This window comes from Mesoplodon mirus (assembly GCF_964341445.2).
Source record: "Mesoplodon mirus genome assembly, chromosome: 5".
Classification (NCBI taxonomy): domain Eukaryota; kingdom Metazoa; phylum Chordata; class Mammalia; order Artiodactyla; family Ziphiidae; genus Mesoplodon; species Mesoplodon mirus.
Window position 1 is genome coordinate 93,235,561 of NC_138980.1, and position 22,360 is coordinate 93,257,920.

At 37.6% G+C, this 22,360-nt stretch overlaps 1 protein-coding gene and 1 pseudogene across 2 annotated transcripts in view; both read right to left on the reverse strand.

The window, feature by feature from the left end:
- The window catches only part of CAMK4 (calcium/calmodulin dependent protein kinase IV), a gene marked incomplete at its 3' end in the record, with an annotated part of 231,581 nt that overhangs the window by 180,843 nt on the left and 28,378 nt on the right, over positions 1-22,360 (reverse strand). The window lies entirely within an intron of this gene.
- LOC309804233 (high mobility group protein B1-like) lies at positions 18,728-20,112 on the reverse strand (annotated as a pseudogene). The gene has a single exon. The product of its transcript is annotated as a high mobility group protein B1-like (transcript).

The following is a 22,360-nucleotide window of genomic DNA, read 5'->3' on the forward strand; positions in this document are numbered from 1 at the left end:
ACTGAGTGAAAGAAACCAGATACAAAAGAGTACATGCTAATTTCATTCATATAAAGTTCAAAAATGGGCAAAACTAACTTATGGTGATAGAGCTATCAAAATAATGGTTGTCTCCAGTGGAGGGTGGGGATTGCCTGTAAAGGGGCCCAGAAAGACCTTTGGGAATCATGTATTTGTTCTGTATCTTAATTAGTATTAAGCACTTGGGATCTGTACATTTTAAAGTATATAAATTCCATTTAAAAAGAGTGAGGAAGTGAGCTGGAAAATTGAGCAAAGAAAGTATATCAGAATGCAACAAAAAAGGAAAAGAAAATGAGATCTTGAAAGAAAAAAAACATAGAGACCTCAAGGATGGATATGAATCTTTAAACATTTATATAATAGTAGTTCCTGAAACAGAATAAATACAGCCAAATAGAGGAAATGCTTCAATAAGTTATAACTGAGCATTTCTCAAATCTAAATAAAGACATTAGCCCTCACAATGAAAGAGATGAGAGAGTACAGAGGACACAGATCACAGTCAGTCTGGGAACACTAAGAATAAAGGAAAAAAAAAAAACTAAGCTTCCAGTATAAACACTGAAGAAAACAAAATTAATATTAGGTTTAAACAGAATTCTCAGTAATATTTGATACGAGAGGACAGTGGAAACATATCTTTAAAGTTATGAGATATACTACTTTGAACTTAAAATTTGATGCTCCTAAGCTATATAATTCATATGTGAAAGCAAAATAAGGACATTTTCAAGTATGTGAAACTCAAAGGTTATCACTCTCAGACACTGTCTGAAAGAATTACTACAGGAGATACTACAGTAAAATGAAAAATAAATATGAGAGAAAAATGGAACATGGAAGTAGTAGTGAGCAAAGAAAACAGTAAAATGTAGGATTAAGTGCAAACAAGTGTAAATTATAAATTTTTTAAATTGCAATAATAATTTGTAATTTAAATCCCAGGTGCAACCACCATGAGAAGTGTCAAGGAAAGGAAGAAAGAAAAAAATTCAAGTTTCCTTAGATTCTGGTCTTATCTGGGGAGACTATAGCTACTGAATAGCTCTGGTCATTGAAGTAAAAGGTGAGTTTAAATCTTTGTTAGAAATGAAGGTTTTCCCACTAGAAAGAAAGTGAGACTATAATATTCAATCATTATCAGTTCAAGTTTGGCCAGTACCAGTGCTTTGCCTGGACAATTCAGTTATTTTAAAAAAAAATCAAATTAGTTGCCAAAAATACTTTAAAATAGAAGTATTTACATAAAATCCAGATGGTTTGGCAAGTCAATTTTAAAAAAGAAGGGAGGGAGAAGAAATAAGGAATAAAAAAGGGAACATTAAAAGTAGTTGCAAGATTTATAAAAAATGATAGAAGAACACTATGAGAAGTTTTACACAATAAATCTGAAAATCTAGGCAAATAATCTCTTTAGGAAAACATTATCAAAATTGGCATAAAATAATTCAGAAACATTAAAAAGTTCGAAAACAACAGAAGAGATGGAACATATTTACCCTTAAAAAGTTAGTTGTTAAAATAGTTTAATGAGTGAATTTCCATATTCCTTTGAGGAGAAAGATAATTTCCAGCTTATAACAACTGTTCTGTGGTATGGAAAAAGTGAAAAAGCTATTGTAGTCATTTTATAATGCTAAAATAACTCCTATACCAAAGCCAGACAGGGCAATATGAAAACAAAAGTCAATCTTATTTACAAACATGTAGTAAAAATTCTAAATAAAAATAGTAGCAAATCAAATCAACTATACTTCAATAAAATTTTTAAAAATCCTATAAAAATAGTTGCAAATCAATTTCTTCAAGACCAAGTGTTTATTCCAAGAATGAAATGGTGTTTCAATACTAAAAAATATATCAATGCAATTCACTATGCTATAGACAAAAGGAGAAGAAAAAACCCACAGGAGGACCTCAGACAACATTATACAAAACTCCCATTTCTGATTAAAATAAAAACAAAACTCATAGAAAACTAAGAATATAAAGCAAACTAAGAAACATTCTTGACTCAATATGGAATCTACAAGAAAACAAGAATAATCACATTTACTGGTGAAAACTAAGTCCAGGAACAAGAAGCAGACTCCCCTGTGTCTTCTATTATTCAACAGCATACTGAACTTCTTCAAGGTGGCTTATAAATCAAGAAAAAAAAAGAAAAGAGGGATATAATATTTAAAAGGAAATGAATTTTAAGGTGGAAACTAATAGTTTCCTATGAACTCATACTTTTTCTTTCTTAGCAAAAGATTCCAGTTTGGGGCTTCCCTGGTGGCGCAGTGGTTGAGAGTCCACCTGCTGATGCAGGGGACACGGGTTCATGCCCCAGTCAAAGGGAAGATCCCACATGCCGCGGAGCAGCTGGGCCTGTGAGCCATGGCCATTGAGCCTGCGCGTCCGGAGCCTGTGCTCAGCAACAGGAGAGGCCACGACAGTGAGAGGCCCGCAAACAAACAAACAAACAAAATTATTCCAGTTTGCCTAACAGACAGATAAACATTGGAAAGTTACATATAGTGTTGTCAAGGATATGAGGAAGGAAATATATGCTCCCATATGGGAGGGTGTACATTGGTATAAATTTTTTGGAGGGCTATTTTCCTTGTCTATTAAAATTTTAAATATTCATACATGTTAACCCAAAGATTTTCCTTATCAGAATCCACCCTAAACACACCTATATGTATATATATACGTAGAGACATATAAGAAAATATTCACTGAGACATTGTTTGTTATCGTGTAAACCTGGAAACAACTTAAATGTTCAGCAGAAAGGGAAGAGTTAAATAAACTAAACAAACTTCCATACTAGTCATTTATTCACAAATATTTGTTGAACACCAATTATGGGCCAGCTACTATAGTAGGTCTTGGGGATATATCAGTGAACTCTGAAAGTAAGTTCTACATTCTAGTGGAGGAAGACAGACAATGAAGAAATAAATCTATTACATGCCAAGTAGTGATAGGTGTTAGGAAGAAAAAAAAAGGTTAAGGGGAGATAGACAGATGAGATAAAGAGAGAGAGAGAGAAGAGAGAGAGGAAAGAGAGAGAGAGAGAGAGAGAGAGAAGCTGAATGGGAGGTTGCAGGAGATGGAGAGGAACAGCAGAGTTTCTGATGAGGCATGTTTGAGTGGAGACTTGAATGAAGTAAAGGAATGAAGAAAAATATCTAGGAGTGGAGCTTTTCAAGTGGGAGACATGAAAGGGATTATGTTCAGTATGTTCCAGAAACATTAAGGCATAGCCAGTGTGGCTGGAAAGGAGGCAGCAAGGAAGATAATGAGATGCGGTGGCCATACTCCTTGGATCCCATCAGGTAAGGATATAGGATTTTATTTTAAGTTGACTGAATAGCATGCAGCTATTAAAATATATGTCCTGGTACAGAGTCTGCGAGACACACAGAGTAACAAAAAAGTTGTAGGATAATACATGCCTGTAACACCTTTTATATTAAAACCATACACGCACACAAGACAAAGGCAAAATGTTCTGTGTGTGTGTGTGTGTGTATGTATGTATATATGGACACATTTTTTTAAAAGCTGGAAGGATACATTCCAAAGAGGAAACACTGGGGACAGCTCTAGAATGGGGAAAGCAGTCAACAGGGATTTTAGTAAATCTATCCATATATTTTTAATTTCTTTATGATGAGAAAGAATACATGTATTATTTGCTAAATTAAACAAGAGGGGGGAGATATGGGGATATATGTATGTGTGTAGCTGATTCACTTTGTTATAAAGCAGACTAACACACCATTGTGAAGCAATTATACTCCAGTAAAGATGTTAAAAAAAATTAGATGAAGAAAAATAATGATCATCGTTAACCATTCAGCAAACTTTGTATCCTGAAAGAATGGGTATTATTGCTACACTCTTCTCCAGATGAGCTCTTTGAAATCTTACAAGTTAGATTGCACTCATGTACATGAGTACATGTATGAGTATGTCAATTACTCATAAAAACAAACATTTTCTGGAAAATTCTGACTTTCATTTGTGTGTGTGTATATATGTGTGTGTATGCGTGTGTGTGTATCCTATGAAAGGTGTTATGCCATCAGCAGGAGTAGTAAGAAATATGAACTGAAGAAAGAGAAACTATAATGAAAATCATGAGTGATGACTGGTGCAAAGATAACAGTCATATAATTTATTTACATGTCAATGTGTCCAACATGACAAAAGTTTCTAGGCTTATAGAAAGGTGAGTCACAGTGAGGCACCTCTTTCCAAAGATTCCTGAGTCAGGGAAGCACAGAAATAGACCTGGTACTTGTGTACCTTCATGGAAATATAATCGTTTAGATGCATACTGATAATTAAGTTGAAACCATGGTCCCCTAAATCATACCTGAATGTATCAGAGTGAGGAAAAGTGATGTATACAATCTAACAATTAGGTGTGGAAAGCCCTAGAAACTTAATTTTCTTATTGCCAACTATTTCATAAACACTGTGCTTGGCGCAGTGAATAACAATCCGCCTGCCATTGCAGGGGACACGGGTTTGAGTCCTGGTCCAGGAAGATCCCACATGCCACAGAACAACTAAGCCCGTGTGCCACAACTACTGAGCCTGTGCTCTAGAGCCAGAGAGCCACAACTACTGAAACCCACATGCCTAGAGCCCATGCTCCGCAACAAGAGAAGCCACCGCAATGAGAAGCCCACACACTGCAAGAAAGAGCAGCTCCCGCTTGCCCCAACTAGAGAAAGCCCACATGCAGCAACAAAGACCCAACGCAGCCAAAAATAAATAATAAATTAATTAATTTTTAAAAATAAAATAAACACTGTGCATAGAGACAAAGATATACAGATAAATGACTCAAAACCTTTTAAAAACAATGGCCTCTTTAAAAGTCTTCTGTAAACTCTGTAGAGATACCCATGACTCCCTTTCTACCACAGCCACATTTCCCACTAAAGAATTTATTTTAATTCCTTCAAACTGGCACTCAGACATTTTGCAACTTTGTGGAAATACGTGAATAATTTTATTTACAATATTTCCAAGTAATTAATTATCTTAATTACAAAAACTGAAATCTGTAACATTACCTAACTTCTAATTTGCAATCACTGGCATAGTGCATGACATGAATATGTTAAGTCAAGTGTTAAGTTTTATGTGAATTTAAGTAAGCTGTAGTCTCTCATGATTATGGTCCCAAAACATATTGTTCAAATCTAGATTCAAATCTAGGTTCCTGCCAGCTGTATGTCCTTAGGAAATTTATTTAACTTCTCTCTACTTTAGTTTTCTCACCTACAAATGGAGGAGATAAAAATCTACCTCGAGTTATTATTATGGTAATCACAATTTTTTGTGGGAATCACAATACATTAAGTGATTACCTAATATATATGAAAATGCTTAACACCACTAATGGCATCTATACATTGGTTCCCTTCCCTATACCATAACCTAGATGAAGACTGAAAGGAAAGAAAGAAGAGAGAATGGAAGAAAGAAAGCAATAGTCATCATGAAGAGACCTCTTTAGCAGAAATAAAGCAAAGAAATCCAGAAATCATAAATTGGAACAAAAATTCTCGCCACATCTCTCAGGATATCTGACCTTTATGGTAAATTACCCATCTTTTAACTTCACTCAATAACCATAAACACACACACACAACTAGGACTGTCTTGGGGCTAGACACAATAATTAGGACTATGACCACAGGGCAGAAAAAGACATACCCTATTCCCTCTATAGGTTTATGGGTTGAGAGACACTCAGAGAAGACTTCTCAGTATATCTAAAAAGACCACTGAAGAATAGGGGGAGAGAGAGAATGTTCCATTAAGTAAGCAGTAAGGAAACCCATGGTATGTGGATGATAGTGTCCGTTTTGTTCTGTTTCTTTGCTACAGCTTCAAATACAGAGCATATATGAACTTTTATAGCACATTTAGGGAACTAGTGTCCTGGTAAGAAAACTTGGGAACTAAACATGAGAGGGTAGACTGATGATTGAGAGAGGGGGAAAGAATGAAGCAAGGATGAAGTAAAAGCCCAATCAAAATCTAAGATGTAATCTTGTCAACAATTAGGATGATTCTGCTTTTCTACGAATTTGTTTGTATAGTAACAATATACAAAAAAATAGGCACTGGGCAAAAAACACTGTAATTGAAATACTACATCATCTTACTAACCACTGAGAGATACTCCCACCTACTGCTTGCTATGATCTCACATCTCTCTAACTTCCAGCTCCTTGCTCCTCTCCTCTCACTAGCCAGTCCAATCATAGCTATTTGGTCTACTGAAGCAATGTGGCAGAGAAACTCAAATAAACCATTCTGCTTCAACAACTACACAATGGTTAACATGCCTTAAAGGGCTCCTTGCACCAGACCCTTGTCAAGTGACTTAACCTCACTGCACCTCTTAATTCCTCACGTATGGTAGACACTATTTTATCTTTATCTTAACGGTGAAGAAATCGAAATGCAGAGATGTTTATTAACACGCCCAAGGTCCTTCGGTTTAAAATGTGGTACTTATGTCTCATCCAAATTCCATGGTCTTAAATACTACCCCATATGTATTCCACAGACTTTTTTTCATTCAGTAAGTACTAGGTAATTACTATATGCTAAGCACTCTGCTTGGTACTCAGAAATCTAGGTTGCAGGTTGGAGAAACTGGACAACTAAATTGATGCAAACTGAGGTTTTGCCAGACTGATAAAATGAAGAATGATGAGGAATTGAGGATACTTTCAAGACAGTATGAAGGAGTGGTTCATGGAATTTAAGAGAAATGAGAAAAAAGGGATCGAGGGGAAGCTGATAGGCAAAAAAGGGAACTGAGGAGCCAAAGGCTGAAGAAGAAAGAGTATTTTAACAGTCATCATGTAAGAAAGCAGAGAAGAGAGGCTGCAGTCCAAGATTGGGATGCAGGAATTAATACTTTCAGGTGTGGAGCCATTCTGTAATTAGGTAAAGGCCACTAAGGCCAAAGAGGATGAGGAATCCAGAGGCCAGAGTGATGGCGGTCACCAGAGGGAGAAAGCAAATGTGATCTAAGCACTTAGCTGTTCAGTGTACGAGGGAGAGTGACAGTGAAGAGATGGACAGGAAGGAGAAAAGGTAGTGGATGGGATAGTGAGAGCCTAAGGAGAAAGGAGCTTTACACAACCATTTACACCAGAACCTACATCTGATATTGTTTTTATCACTGTAACAGGGTTAACATTTAAAACATATTGCCTATATGTGTTTTCATTTCTCTTCCCAGGAAATCATGTTTTCCAGCAGATACTCTGACATTATAACAAAATGGAAGGGGAGGGGGAAACTCTTCCTTAGGATGCAGAAGGATATTGCACAGGAAGCTGCTGTAAGGTTGGAGGAGGGAATGAAAGGCTGCCAGATATAGCCTACTGGACTGTGGGAGCAGAGGAGAGATACTGGCAGGACTGAAAGGCAGATGCACAGGTCCTTTACTTTCCCACTCTGGGAAGGGCAGAGCATTATGTAAACTTTCAGGTAGGTATAGGTAGCTCTAAAACACTGCAAAGTCTGGCTAGTGGCACACTTCCATGCATGCTGTCTGAGGAAGTGCTTCACATGCCCACACCCAGCATTGTATGACATATAGCAGAGCACAAGTAGCTGAAAGTGGCTCAATGGGTGAGCTGAGTTAGAGCTCCAAGACCCCCATGCTCTCTATTAGGGCATGCAGGGAATCCAGGAGAAGATGAGGGGTGCTAATAGGGTTGGGTGGGACTAAATAAGCACAGTGTGCAGGGACTTTGTGAGGAAAGACAAAGAATTTGGACCAGGGGCATCGGCTGTAAGTGCTCATGTGGTACCCACATTGTAAGTCATGCAGACAGACTTCAGCAGCCACGGGTCTTGAAAGTGAACCAAACCAGTCCCTGCACAGCAAGGACCCAGGAAGGTCCAAAGGATGTGGCTTGGTTATGTGACTCCCATTAGTCCCACTAAGATATCATGTAAGCCCCATTCCCTCATACAACCAGAGGCCACTTTGGAGAAGAAAAGAAGGAAAGGAAGAAATATGTAAGAGACTGAATATTCACTTGAAAAAGACTGAGCTGTCCAAAATAAGTTACTTAAGTCAGAAGATAATATGATACAATAAATTGTCAAGTTTAAGGTTTACCTTTTCCATTCTCCCCAGTCACACCCTTCACAAACCTCACTACTCAATGCAAATCAGCTCACAAACAGGACATTAAGTACCTCCGTTTCCTTGGCAAATATGCATACAGTGTGCAAATTTACAGTTTCAACATACACAAACATTGAAAAGCAATTCTTTCAAGTTATTATTGGTACATATAGGCATTTCTCCAAAGAAGATATACAGACTGCCAACAAACACATGAAAGAATGCTCAACATCATTAATCATTAGAGAAATGCAAATCAAAACTACAATGAGATATCATCTCACACCAGTCAGAATGGCCATCATCAAGAAATCTAGAAACAATAAATGCTGGAGAGGGTGTGGAGAAAAGGGAACACTCTTGCACTGCTGGTGGGAATGTGAATTGGTACAGCCACTATGGAGAACGGTATGGAGGTTCCTTAAAAAACTACAAATAGAACTACCATATGACCCAGCAATCCCACTACTGGGCATATACCCTGAGAAAACCATAATTCAAAAAGAGACATGTACCAAAATGTTCATCGCAGCTCTATTCACAATAGCCCGGAGCTGGAAACAACCTAAGTGTCCATCATCGGATGAATGGATAAAGAAGATGTGGCACATATATACAATGGAATATTACTCAGCCATAAAAAGAAACGAAACTGAGCTATTTGTAATGAGGTGGATAGACCTAGAGTCTGTCATACAGAGTGAAGTAAGTCAGAAAGAGAAAGACAAATACCGTATGCTAACACATATATATGGAATTTAAAAAAAAAATGTCATGAAGAACCTAGGGGTAAAACGGGAATAAAGACACAGACCTACTTGAGAATGGACTTGAGGATATGGGGAGGGGGAAGGGTAAGTTGTGACAAAGCGAAAGAGAGGCATGGACATATATACACTACCAAACGTAAGGTAGATGGATAGTGGGAAGCAGCCGCATAGCACAGGGAGATCAGCTCGGTGCTTTGTGACCGCCTGGAGGGGTGGGATGGGGAGGGTGGGAGGGAGGGAGATGCATGAGGGAAGGGATGTGGGAACAGATGTATATGTATGACTGATTCACTTTGTTATAAAGCAGAAACTAATAAAAAAAAAAAAAAAGAAGGAGATTCTGCCATTTGCAATACCATGGATGAATCTTGAGGGAATTACACTAAATGAAATAAGTAACTTTTTCAATTAAAGACATTACTCAGCCATAAAAAAAGAATGAAATAATACCATTTGCAGCAACATTGATGGACCTAGAGATTATCATACTAAGTGAAGTGAGTCAAAGACAAATATCATATGATATCACTTTTATGTGAAAGCTAAAAAAATGATACAAATGAACTTATTTACAAAACAGAAACAGGCTCACAGACTTCAAAAATAAATTTGTGGTTACCAAAGGGAAAAAGTGTGTGGGGGGGATAAATTAGGAGTTTAGGATTAACATATACGCATAACTATATATTAAATGGATAATCAACAAGGACCTACTGTATAACACAGAGAACTCTACTCAATATTCTATAATAACCTATATTGGAAAACAATCTGAAAAAGAATGAATATATGTATATGTGTAACTGAATCACTTTGCTGTATACCTGAAATTAAAACAACATTGTAAATCAACTATACTCCACATAAAATAAAAATTTTAAAAAAAAAATAATAATAATTTTAAACTAAATTTCCCATACCTTAATTTCATCTTATTTCTTCTAGTCATATACCTCTACATCGTCAAATCAATCTTCCCTGCTTTTAGATTTTTCCTTTGCTGCTTATTATTTGTATATAATATCCTTTCTTAAACGGATATAATTCAAGTTGTATATATTTAGCTTCTATAATTTTTCCTTTTAAATGAATCCCCATGTTTCCTTAATTTGATTTTTCCTGTTCTACATGTCATTTCTTTATTTTTAATACCTTTCAGGTTTAGAAGCAGCTAGAAAGGAATGCCTTGTGAGTGATGTCTCATTAAAATAGGAGCAGAAAGAAATTATCCTTGACATGCCACACATCACACATTAGCCTTCTCAGCTATTAAATCACCACATAAAGGTATACAGTATGACTTCCACTATCATTCTTATTTCCTTCATACTTAATATTCTCAGAGTTAAATTAGAGTTTCACTGCCCCAAAACCCGCTGCACAAAAGCTCAAAAGACCTTACTTTTTTCCTTATTAATTTCCTGCAAATGTTAAGATTTCCTTGTACAAAGTAACAGTTTACACAGTAAAACTGAGTGGAGCATATATGGTAAACCTCTGTACCTTTCTCTTAATCTTGCTTTGAACCTAAAGCTGCTCTAAAAATATTGAGTCTCAAAAAAACTGAGTGGGGGTCATTCATGGGCTGGTAACCCAAGGGACCCTGCTGGTGTGAAAATTCCAGCCTTCCCGTTATTCCTGTTGAAATCTGTTTCAGCTTCCCTTTTTCTCCTAAAGGATGAACACTTATATGTGTTATCCCAAAATGAATCCATTAAACTCCTTTTCTATCCTAGATCTATTACAAACACACCTCCATCTTTATGGGAACAATAATTAAGATCCTCTCAAAGTAGCTTTCAAGGAATTGGCCGTTAAAATATACCTTAGCAGGAAACAAAAAATCAGTACTATGTTCACTGGAAGAAAAGCATATAAAAGGAGAATTGCTGATCCCTAATGGACCTAATAATTTCATGAGTGTGGAAGTTCCCTTTACTACAAGAGGAGTAAAAATAATGAACTGTAGAGGGCTGACCTCTAGCCTCTACCAGGTGGCTCCTCACAGTGAAATATACTGGGCCTAATGATACCACTCTACTTCTTGAGTGTGTAATTCCCACTAGGGGTCTCTTGGAATCCACTGACAACCTCAAGTATAGAGAAGGGAATACTGAGGAAAAATCATTCCTATTAATCAGTACTATTTGTTATGCAAACAAATAAATGATACTGTGATCTGTAACTTTCTAAATCAATTAGATTATGTGAACAACATAGTCATCAGTATTCTTGCTAACATTTTCTAAATCAAAAGCAATATATAAATCATACTGGTGGCAATAGTGTTAAAACTGTTATTCTGTGGATATTGTGTTTGTAATGTGGGATATTCTAATTCTATCACCCCCTGTATCCTTCAGAACCAAGATTCTCAATGTGGAAGAAAGAAAACCACATAGTCCTAAACCTGAATTATAAATATTAACGTTAATTTATGTATATATAATGAAAAAGCCTAGAAACAATGGCAAATCCTGTCTCAATGAGCACCACTGGGCCCAAATTACAGTCTTGAAACATATTTACCACTAAAGAAAACCAGGACTTTTTGCAGAAACGGCTGATCCTCAGTCTAGGGTAGGGAAGGTATAAGGAGAGCCCAGAATATCTTAACAAAGTAGATAGCAAGGAAGCTATCAGAGACTAGTACGATCATTTATAAAGGATTTAGGAGCCAACCTGAAGAGCATCCTACTGGCCAAAGATGTGGGAATGAAGCTAACAACTGGGCCAGTATTCAGAACTAGAAGAGAAGAGGAACTAGGCTTTCGGAAGTGTCAATATTTAATGGACAAGTAGAGAATATTCCACTAGAGAAGAAAGACTAAGAGGCAAAGAGAAAAAAAAAAACATAGAGGATGTTATATCATGGAAACTAATGGAAAAAAATGTTTCAAGGACAGAGTGGTCATCAGCATCAAGTATTTTAAGAATTCAAATAAGATGAGAATTGAAACACATCCAATGGATTTAGCACTCTGACACCCTTAGCTGGGTCTGTGGTACATTGGTATATGGCTCAACTAAAATATATGAATGCGATATACAAACAAAATGTCACAGTGCTAGACATGTGATTTATACGGCAAAACATCTCTGAGACAAGTATGATTCAATCGTGTGTGTGACACGTGTGTGTTGGGGTGGGGGGAAGGAGTGAAAGATTTACAGAGAAAATTAGGCCAACTAAGCCAATCTGCTGAGAAAGCCTGATAAACAGCAAGACAGTAATTCATAAAAAATAAAGACCAAACTCAAGTCTGGATGTTTCAACTCTGCCAAAAGTGTGAAACATTTTGAGGATACATAGAGATACTAAACGTGCTTTTAAATACACGAGAATAGTAAAATGGACCCAAAAATCTATTCCTGATATAACCTACAGGAAGAGATAGTTCATAAGTATAAAGGTAAAAAAACTTAGGTTTGAAGAATGGAGTAACTCCAATTCAGGATAAATGTATAAAGGGAAAAGTTCCTTGTGAGTATACAATTTGTCTCCATGCGTGTGTGTGTGTGTGAATATATTTCTTTAGGAAGACTACCATCCTACCAAACCATTATTCCATCATCTCTGGACTGTCATATCACAAAAGATTGCTAATCGGTTGGTCTTCCTGCCTCCAGTTTGTCTTCTTTCCAATCCATTCTTCTAAAAGATGTCTAATTTATACTGTTGTGCTAGTGGCACTCTGGCTAAGAAATCTCCAGTGGCTCCCACCACCTACCAAAGACATTTCAAAGCCTTCCAGCATAGAGGTCTATTCCAAAACTTCATGTTGATGCTGCTGCTCGTCTGAAAAACTTGTCATTTCCTTTATATGTGCCATTTCCTCCATCTGTTGAAATCATAGTGATCATTAAAATCCAAGATGAAACATATCTATTAATGGAGCATTTCCTGTTCATCTCCTCTCTGATTACTCCCTTTTCTGGATCCTTCTATTATTTGTTCTGCCTTTTTAATGGAATTTATAAGATATTGCTTTATTTCATGTTTATCACAATACAAAGTTTACCTCTCCCTACTAAATTTCATATTCCTTCAAGACAGGGTAAACATCTTACTCTCATGTGTATATCTCATAATAAGCAGTAAAAAGCTTGACTCTGTACCTGATGGATAAAGCCTTATTAAAGTGAATAAACAATATGTGTATAATGAGAGAAGCTAAATTTTAAGAGGTTCCTTGGAAGTAGACATAGAGTATACTTAGAGAACCAAAAGTATCTGACTACTCATGAATATTATCAATTCATCTTGATTCCCCAAAGTTAAATGTAAACCCTAAAAGACAGCTTGATAACCAGATGCCCAGATAAAGATAACAGCCAGTCAGTAAGCCACCTGATGTATGGAACCACGCAATACTCATCTTTGATTCCCAATCAATGTTGCATTGGACCTGGCAGACAGTTGGACATCAATAAGTGATATTTATTTAGAAAACTGATTAATTAACTCACTCAACTATCTACTGAGCATATCAATGTTCTAGGGGTCTTCTTGGTGCTTTGGTTACAGCAGTATATAATTAGAGGCAAGATCCTTGCCTTCATGGAGCTTATATTCTCAAAGCACCTTGACAAGCAAAACAAAGAGATAAACAAGAAAATTTTCAGGTAACTATATGTAACAGAAAGGACAGCATCCTGGGGATTGAGATCCAGTGGGAGAGTGGTAAGAGGTGAGAGGTTAGGTGGATGAGGTAGGCAGAGTCTAAAGTCTATTGGGTTTCGAGGGTCACAGTTTGAAATTTATTTTTAGTATACTGGGAAGCAATGGGAGAGTTTTACAGATATTAAGAAGAACGATTTGGTTTAGTTTACATTTTTAAAGGCTTACTCTGTGTAAAAAATAGATATTAGAGAGGCAATAAAAACTGCTGCAAATCCAGCTGAGATGTGAGAGGCTGGCTTGGAATTGGGTTGAGACAGATAGAGAGGGCAATGGTGATGGGGTTTGGTGAAGCAGGCTAGTGCGGGAGCAATATGGCAGGAAAGAAATGGATCAGTGAACAAATGTGGCAATACAAACGAAGATAAAAGTGAAGGAATGAATCACAGTATTTCCTAAAGAGCTCAAGTTATTCATTGTCCCCAAACAGCTTTTACTGACCACTCGACTTGAGGCAGGAGATAGATGGGCCCCTGGGGCAAACAACTGGAATTTGTTCTCTGTGGACTGATACTCCAAGACAAAAAGAGCAGGACAATTGAGGGAGAAGGCTGGGCCCTGCCCAAGAAGATAAGAGACCACATATTTCTCATTCTCAAAGTCAGGAGACCTCCCCAACTACACATGCGCAGAAAAGCTCCTTAGAGGTCAAAAAGTGAGGGGGAGCTACCCCATAGTAAGTGATGCTAACTACGTACAGACCTCTTTGGTAGAGTCCATCTTGGCTAACAGATGCGCATGCACACATGGGAGGATCCTGAGATAAACCAAATATGGACTGTGAACCAGGCAAATCAAAATAACTGGCCAAAGAAACCCAGAAGAAATGCCCTATATAAGTGATTTAAACAGCCACGAAGGCGTGACTCTCTCTCTTGAGCCCACCTGTGTGTCTGTCCACACGTACTGTACTCTTTTTTCCTCCTAATAAACACACTACTTGTTTCACTACTTTCCATCTTTTTGGGAATTCATTTTCTGCAAAGCCGAAGAGCCAGGGCCTTGTCACTGACCACTGGTCTAGTGGCTAGGATTCGGTGCTCTCACTGCCGATACCCAACCCCAATCTTTGGCCAGGAACCGAAACCCTGCTTCAAGCCACTGCAGGCCAAGGCCACCCGAGATCAAACTCAGTACCCTGACTGAGCTCCTATCTTTCCTTTATCTTCCCCAATTCACGCAAACTTTATATAAAATGTCAGGTCACAAATTATGATATATGTAATATAATTTAAAAATCAGTATTGCCTTGAGATCACTAACTGTATTTATGAAACTGATTTCACATAACAGGCATGGGAAACTAAGTCAAACACCGTTTCCACCAAGTGAAAAAGAAAAATCATCTGATATAGTCAAGAATCACTCCTGAAAGTGTACCTTCTAGAAAGATGGTGATGGTGAACTATGATCTCTTTGTGTTGTCTTACTGACTGCTACCCTTTCTTTTTAACTTATAGGCCTTCTGGTTTAGTATGATTCATTTATTCTAGAAACAACCCGGCTAGGGTGCTAAATTACTATTTTCTATGCTGCAAAAAAGACTTACCCTAATGGGTACTTCCACAGGAAAGAGAAAGCAATAATACAAATCAATCAAACCAAAAATATTTGCCTGTGTGATAAATGCATTCACCGTATAATAAATAGAGAGTCAGAAGGAAGAAAAGAGTGATAATTGCAAAGCATTTATTTTGAAGTGTTTTTTCATTTCTCCTCAAAAGGACATAACCTAAGAGGGAAATTATTCACAATTGTAGCATATTATTAGGCTAAATATATATAAATTGTATTAATAATGATACCTGCCCTACTGCACAACCCATTTCACTGTTATTGATGGAATATGAAAAGCCACATGAAAGCAAGTTAAGTGGGTCATTATTTACCTTTTAGATTATGCTTATCCATCTGACCAAGATGGACTTAAAGTTGTCTGACTAAACTTTAGACAGGTTTCTTCCTGACTATAGTCTCCTGACCTCCCTTTCCTTAGAGAATTTACTTTAGAAAACTGTCATTTATAATTCTTTCCTCTGCCCCTTTGAGATATAAATCTTCTATAACCCAGGAATGTCTTTCTTTGTCCAGGACAGGGGAACTATCCCTTTGAAATGTAACCATCAAGAAAGATAGCATCCTTATCTTCCAGTCTCTGTGTGAAGGTAGGAGCCTAACTTCCGTAAGCACTGATTAGCAGATACAGATGGCCTAATCACATTCATTGACCAATCTCCCCACTAGTGTCTTCCAGTACTTTTCCACTAGCTCAACTCAGCACTTAAAAACATTCCTGCCTTTTATTTCAGTGGAGTTGAATTCAAGCTCAACTAATACAATAATCTCTCGCCTATTACAATAATCTCTCTCCCCTATTGCAGTTGTCTTGTATAAAGTCTTCTTTGCTGGTTTAGCTGGTTGGGTGAAATTTTTCTTTAATACAACAAAGTTGCAGAAGGAAGACCTAAGTTGGGTCTTCACAGCCCGTGAAGATATAGTGGTGGAGTGAGGAGCCCAGGAATCCGTGGAAGGTGCTAATAAGTGGATACAAGAATGAACCTGCAGAACTAAGACTCCTAAACTGTTAAACTATCAAGGATAAGGGCCTCTCTTTAATGCCTTAGGCTATATACCTTGAAAAAGGGAGATACATTGTTCAAGTTTTGACTCTGGACAATGGTTAAACATGTGGGGAAAAGAAATACTTTTAAGAAGGGCACAGTGCCAGTCACTCAGATTGGTACATATTCCAGTCCCAGAGAGCTTAAGCTGGTTCACAAGAGGAGAAGGTCTGTAAGGAACAGTAAGTCATGGGATAAGGCCTTATTACTGAAGGGATAAGAGGTAAATTCTGCTTGTGATCAATGCATAAATTGGAAGAGAATGCAACACAAGCAGGGGGAGCATTCCCCCCAACTTTTGCACAGTAAATGTGGGAAGCAAATACAGTGACTCTCTCCCAGTGTTAGAAGCACAAAAAAGACCTCACTATGGTGACATGAAAGGCAGTTGCCAAAGGTAGAAGATGAAATCTCAAGGATGATCAGGTGAGGAAGATGAAGACAATTATTATTGTGATTGTTTGTGACAAAGTTGTGAGTTTTAGAACAATCAGGAAAAACTTCATCATGTATGACAATGAAACTGTATCACAGAGAATGAACAGAGGTTCATCATATGACAAGGTCTGACAAAAGGCATTCTGAGAAGAGTGACAGTGCATTTTAGGATGGAGGTGCCAAAAATTAAGCTGGCAGCCAATTTACATATCCAAAAATGCAGGGAGAGATCAGATTGCAAAATGTCTTAAGAACCATAATTGAGATGATCAGATTTTAATTAGAAAGATATTTCCGATTTTATAAGGAGGGTAAATGTTAAGGGGAAGAAATTAGGGATCAGGATACATGTTAGAGTACCAGTGAAGTAATAATCCAAGTGTGAAAGACTGAGGGCTTCAACAAAGTAGTGGCAGTAGAGATATAGGGAAGTCTCTGGACTTGAAGGATCTTCAGGGTTAGGAAGTTAGAGAGTGAACTGAGAGATAATAAGGAGTGAACAGAGCCAAGGAAGAGATTGAGATTAATCACATGGGAGCTTGGAAGTGTAAAAGCAGGAATATAGGGAGAGAAATGGGAATTTTTTAAGGGAGATAAAATATTCAGATTGGAAAATCAGGCCTACAGGTCAGAAGAGAGTTGGATGCTATAGATACATATTCAAGACAAGAATACTGAGTTATAACCAAAAATGTTGTCACATACAAGATCACTGAGCAAGAGATGTAGAGGAAGACAAGAAGGCTGAGGGTGTAGCTTGGGGGAAGCCTACACTTCAGGAATAGACCAAGAAATAAACAACAGTGAAGAAGGGAGAGAAGGGCCAGTGAGGTATGAAGGAGATTTTACCAGAAGACATGGTACAAGTGGAACCAAAGGAAAATATTTCCAAAAGTTTTGATGATCAAAGCCATCAAATGCCAGAAAGAAGTCAATGAATATAAAGACAAAAATTCTGTTGAACTTGGCTAATAAAAGGAGACCTAGTGTTTAAGTTTTAGTTGACTTAGTAGGACAGAATCAAGATTGATCTAGACAGAGAATGGGAGACCAAGATGAGGAGAAAACAAGTGGACTGACTTCTCCTTTAAAAATCTTTTCAGCTATTATTTATGATGATATCAAAAGATTTTTTTAAAACCTCTGCAATTATTAGTTTATTAGTATCATCCAGGACTCAGATGTTCAGTATTCCTCCTGAAATTACATAAAACAAATGCAAATGGAAAGAGTCCAAGTCAAAATTATATAACAAAACAGCACTCCATCACAAAAGCGTGTAAAATTACAAGAACACTATTTTAAAACACTGGCACTTTAAGAGAACGATAATCTCAAAAACCACAAAATTGCCAAATTGTTCCCTGAACTGTTAAGCAGATAAACATATGACCCTGATGAATGAGCTTGAGTTTTGTAAAGAAAAATCAACTTCAAATAAATCAGGTAATTCATAGTGAAATACAAAGTTTGTCTTCTTCCCTCATGTCTATTTCATTTATAAAGGGGCAAACCATAATATAGGAAAATATACCTGATTTAAAATGTGGTATACAATTTTAAAAGTTGGCCCAATTAATTAAAAATACCTTTAATGGAGGATCTCAAGTTTCCTAAACAATCCATATTTAGATAAATAGGAGAAGACATTTACAGCCAGCACTTTTTCTCCAGAGCCTTTGTTGGGACTAATATCAACAACAACAAAAAAACGTAATATGGCAGTCTTATATTTTAAGCTCATGCTTTTGGGGATACATTCTCAGTCTTAAACGTGTGAACTGCAAATATAACTGCCATTACATTGTAATGGGGGTTACAGGATGTAGAGTCCTCATGTAAAGATTAGAACATACTCTTCTATTAGTCCTTCAAGGACAGACTTTCAAAATGTTTGATTCTAATAATCCCGTGCTGTGAGTAGATTGGTTACTCTTCACTTTGTAAATGAACCTGGGCTATGTGAAATCTGACATTAACCGATCAAGATTTGAGTTTCAGTTATGGATGAAAACTGTCTCAATTAAACTTTTATTACCCTCATCATGAGTATGCAGGGTGTGTACACAAAAGCTTTTTATCAGCTAACTATACGAAAGATAAACACTGTAATAATTCGTGTGATCCAAAATGGGCAAAAGCAAAAGACTAGCTTCCCCTTAAGAAGAAAATTTTCAGACCTATGAAAAGGACAACAATACTAATAAAAAAAATTGTATTTACTTAGAAGCATTCAGAATGTCAACAAAACAGCTGCAACTTTTTTTCTTTTTTTTTGCAATTACAGAGTGGTATTCAGTTAACAGAACAACAATTATTTCGTATAAGCTGCATCAGAGACAACTGAAGATGAAAAAACTACCATCCCCATATATAACTAATTTGTGCTGTGCACCAACAAGAACCTGCTTTAAATTTCCATGCCAATTTACAACCCCCATACTGTACCAGGCAAGGTTAGTGGCTATTGAAAATACCACCAGGACAGGGTTATCTAAAGACACATTCGGTAGTGTGTTAACTATACAAAAAAAGACACTGTACAGTTTAAAAACAAATCTTACACAGCCTTACATTTCAAGTTTTTTCTTTAAAAGGAGTGAGTTGTATACAGGGGGGTTAAATGCTTTATACACAAGAAAAAAAAACTGCGCTAGAACCAACTTATTCATCATCATCTTCTTCTTCCTCTTCATCCTCTTCATCTTCCTCCTCCTCCTCATCCTCATCTTCCTCATCTTCCTCATCTTCCTTCTTTTTCTTGCTTTTTTCAGCCTTGACAACTCCCTTTTTTGCTGCATCAGGCTTCCCTTTAGCTCAGTATGCAGCAATATCCTTTTCGTACTTTTCCTTCAGTTTAGCAGCATTTTTCTCATAAGGCTGCTTGTCACTTGCACCAGTGTTATTCCACATCTCTCCCAGTTTCTTTGCAACATCACCAATGTATAGGCCAGAATGTTCTCCTTTGATTTTTGGACGATACTCAGAACAAAACAAGAAAAAGGCCGAAGGAGGCCTCTTGGGTGCATTGGGATCCTTGAACTTCTTTTTTGTTTCCCCTTTAGGAGGGATATAAGTTTTCATTTCTCTTTCAAAATGGGCCTTGTCCGCCTTTGCCATGTCTTCAAACTTTCCTTTCTCTTTAGCAGACATGGTCTTCCAGCTCTCTGAGCACTTCTTAGAAAACTCTGAGAAGTTGACAGAAGCATCTGGGTGCTTCTTCTTGTGCTCCTCCCGGTAAGTTTGCACAAAGAATGCATATGATGACATTTTGCCTCTCGGCTTCTTAGGATCTCCTTTGCCCATGCTTAATTATTTTTCCTCCGCGAGGCACAGAGTCACCCAGTGCCTGTCCGGCTCTCACTTGCCCCGGCGCTGTCTCTATGGAGTTCAATGTACTGCAATGGCTGTGAGAGCAGGAGCCAGCCCAAAAGAATTTATAGACAATGTACAAGGGTATGTAATTGATATGTTCTTGCAAAATGGCTTATAAATTGAGTTACTTTCTCCTTAATTCATCTAAAGTTTTCAGGAATACTTTGTCACTTTTGATTGATCTTAAATTGGCATTGCTTCCTAACACATCAGTTTTATATTTTTCTATTTCCAGATCTGTCAATTTGTTAATGATCTGTAAAAACCCACTTTCACACCCTAAAGGAGTTCACTCTTACATGAATGTCACAGGAAATACTTTGATAACATGAACTCTCTTGAAATACTTTTTTTTTTTTTTTTTTTTGCTGTACGCGGGCCTCTCACTGTTGTGGCCTCTCCCGTTGCGGAGCACAGGCTCCAGATGCGCAGGCTCAGCGGCCATGGCTCACGGGCCCAGCCTCTCCGCGGCATGTGGGATCTTCCCAGACCCGGGCACGAACCCGTGTCCCCTGCATCGGCAGGCGGACTCTCAACCACTGCACCATCAGGGAAGCCCTGAAATACTTTTAATAAGTTTTATACAGTGGAAATTTTGTGAATCACATTTTCTTAATGGAAATCAGAACAATTAGGAGATCACACATATGGCTATGGTATATAAAAAATTACAACATCTTCTAATCACTTGGAGCAATGCATGTGGGTCACTGTAATGACCTGGTGAAGAGAATTCAGGGCAGTATACCTTTACCTATCCTCCAGAGACCACAGATCCCTGTTACTTCCAATGGATTGTCAGAAACGTGCCCATTTCTCCTTCAGTATTCTTCCCATGGATACCATGAGTACCGTAAGAACATCCTATTTGGGTACGCAGGTCAAAATCAATTTTTCTTTCTTTTCTATACTTCAGATCAAATTACACTAAGGGAATCCATTAGTTGCTGCAATTTTTCCCTGGACTGCACTCAGTTTTAAAAGAATAATTAGTCAGTATCAAAATATATGTGGCTATATATGGGGTATGTGTGTGTGTTTGTGTGTGTTCTAAAGATGAGAAAACTTACTTTAAAACGAATCATTTTGCCTTTACACTATTAGCTTTAAAATTACTTAGTTCCTGCAATACTGCAAATTCCAATCCATTACCCACATATCCAAAAATACACTGGAGGAGGTTGGTATTTTAAGTGGTGTAAAACAGTGTTGTGGTAACTAGGAAATGAGCTTTTAATTAGAACACCATCAGAGACTCCAAATGATCATAAGATGATGATGCAATGAATCTATAAATGCAAAGCTTCTGAGACTACAAAGATAAATAATGGGGACTTTACAAATACAGCTTGGGGCTCTGGGGATGCAAACACACAATTCAGCTCTTGTTTTCATTCCCAAGACAGGCTGAGCTAAGGTGCTGTAGAAATTGTTACTCTAAAAGTGGGCAATAGAGGTCTTAGGGAACTTTAGATAATGGCTTTTTAAAGGCTCTGCTGCATTTACTCAAAACTCTGACCTAGCTGAAGTTGTTGGCAAAGATAAGCAGTTTGGGGGCTTCCCTGGTGGCGCAGTGGTTGAGAATCCGCCTGCCGACGCAGGGGATACGGGTTCGTGCCCCGCTCCGGGAAGATCCCACATGCCGCGGAGAGGCTGGGCCCGTGAACCATGGCCGCTGAGCCTGCATGTCCGAAGCCTGTGCTCCACAATGGGAGAGGCCACAACAGTGAGAGGCCCGCGTATGGCAAAAAAAAAAAAAAAAAAAAAAAAAAAGATAAGCAGTTTGGTAAACTCTACCAAGAGATACACAGAAAATTAGAAAATCAGCTTACTCCACACAAAAATAAACTTGCTGGGCATGAGTCCAAGATTACCCACTCAGATTACAATAAAGACTGCTACAAACATTTTCTCTTTGTAAGGAGAAATATAATTGCTTGGTACTTGGAAAGAAGTTTTCTACCCACAGCTCACCAAGTGAGTAGATCCAATGCAGGTAATGAGGGCATGGGATGGGCAGACCAAAGTTATTTGTAAGACACAGGAACCAGGCCCCCTGGCCATCAAGAACAGCTCAGATAACATTCAACTATGCTATTAGACCATCAATAAATTCAGTCAGGAATGTACTTCAGTCACACCAGGGAATTCCAGTAATCAGCCCCAATTTAGAAGACATAAAAAACTGCTCTATTTTTTTTTTTCAAAGTTCTAAGTAAAGGCTGGACAAAGGTCAGCTTTAGGAACACTGAGACTTCATTGGATTCTTTTGCAG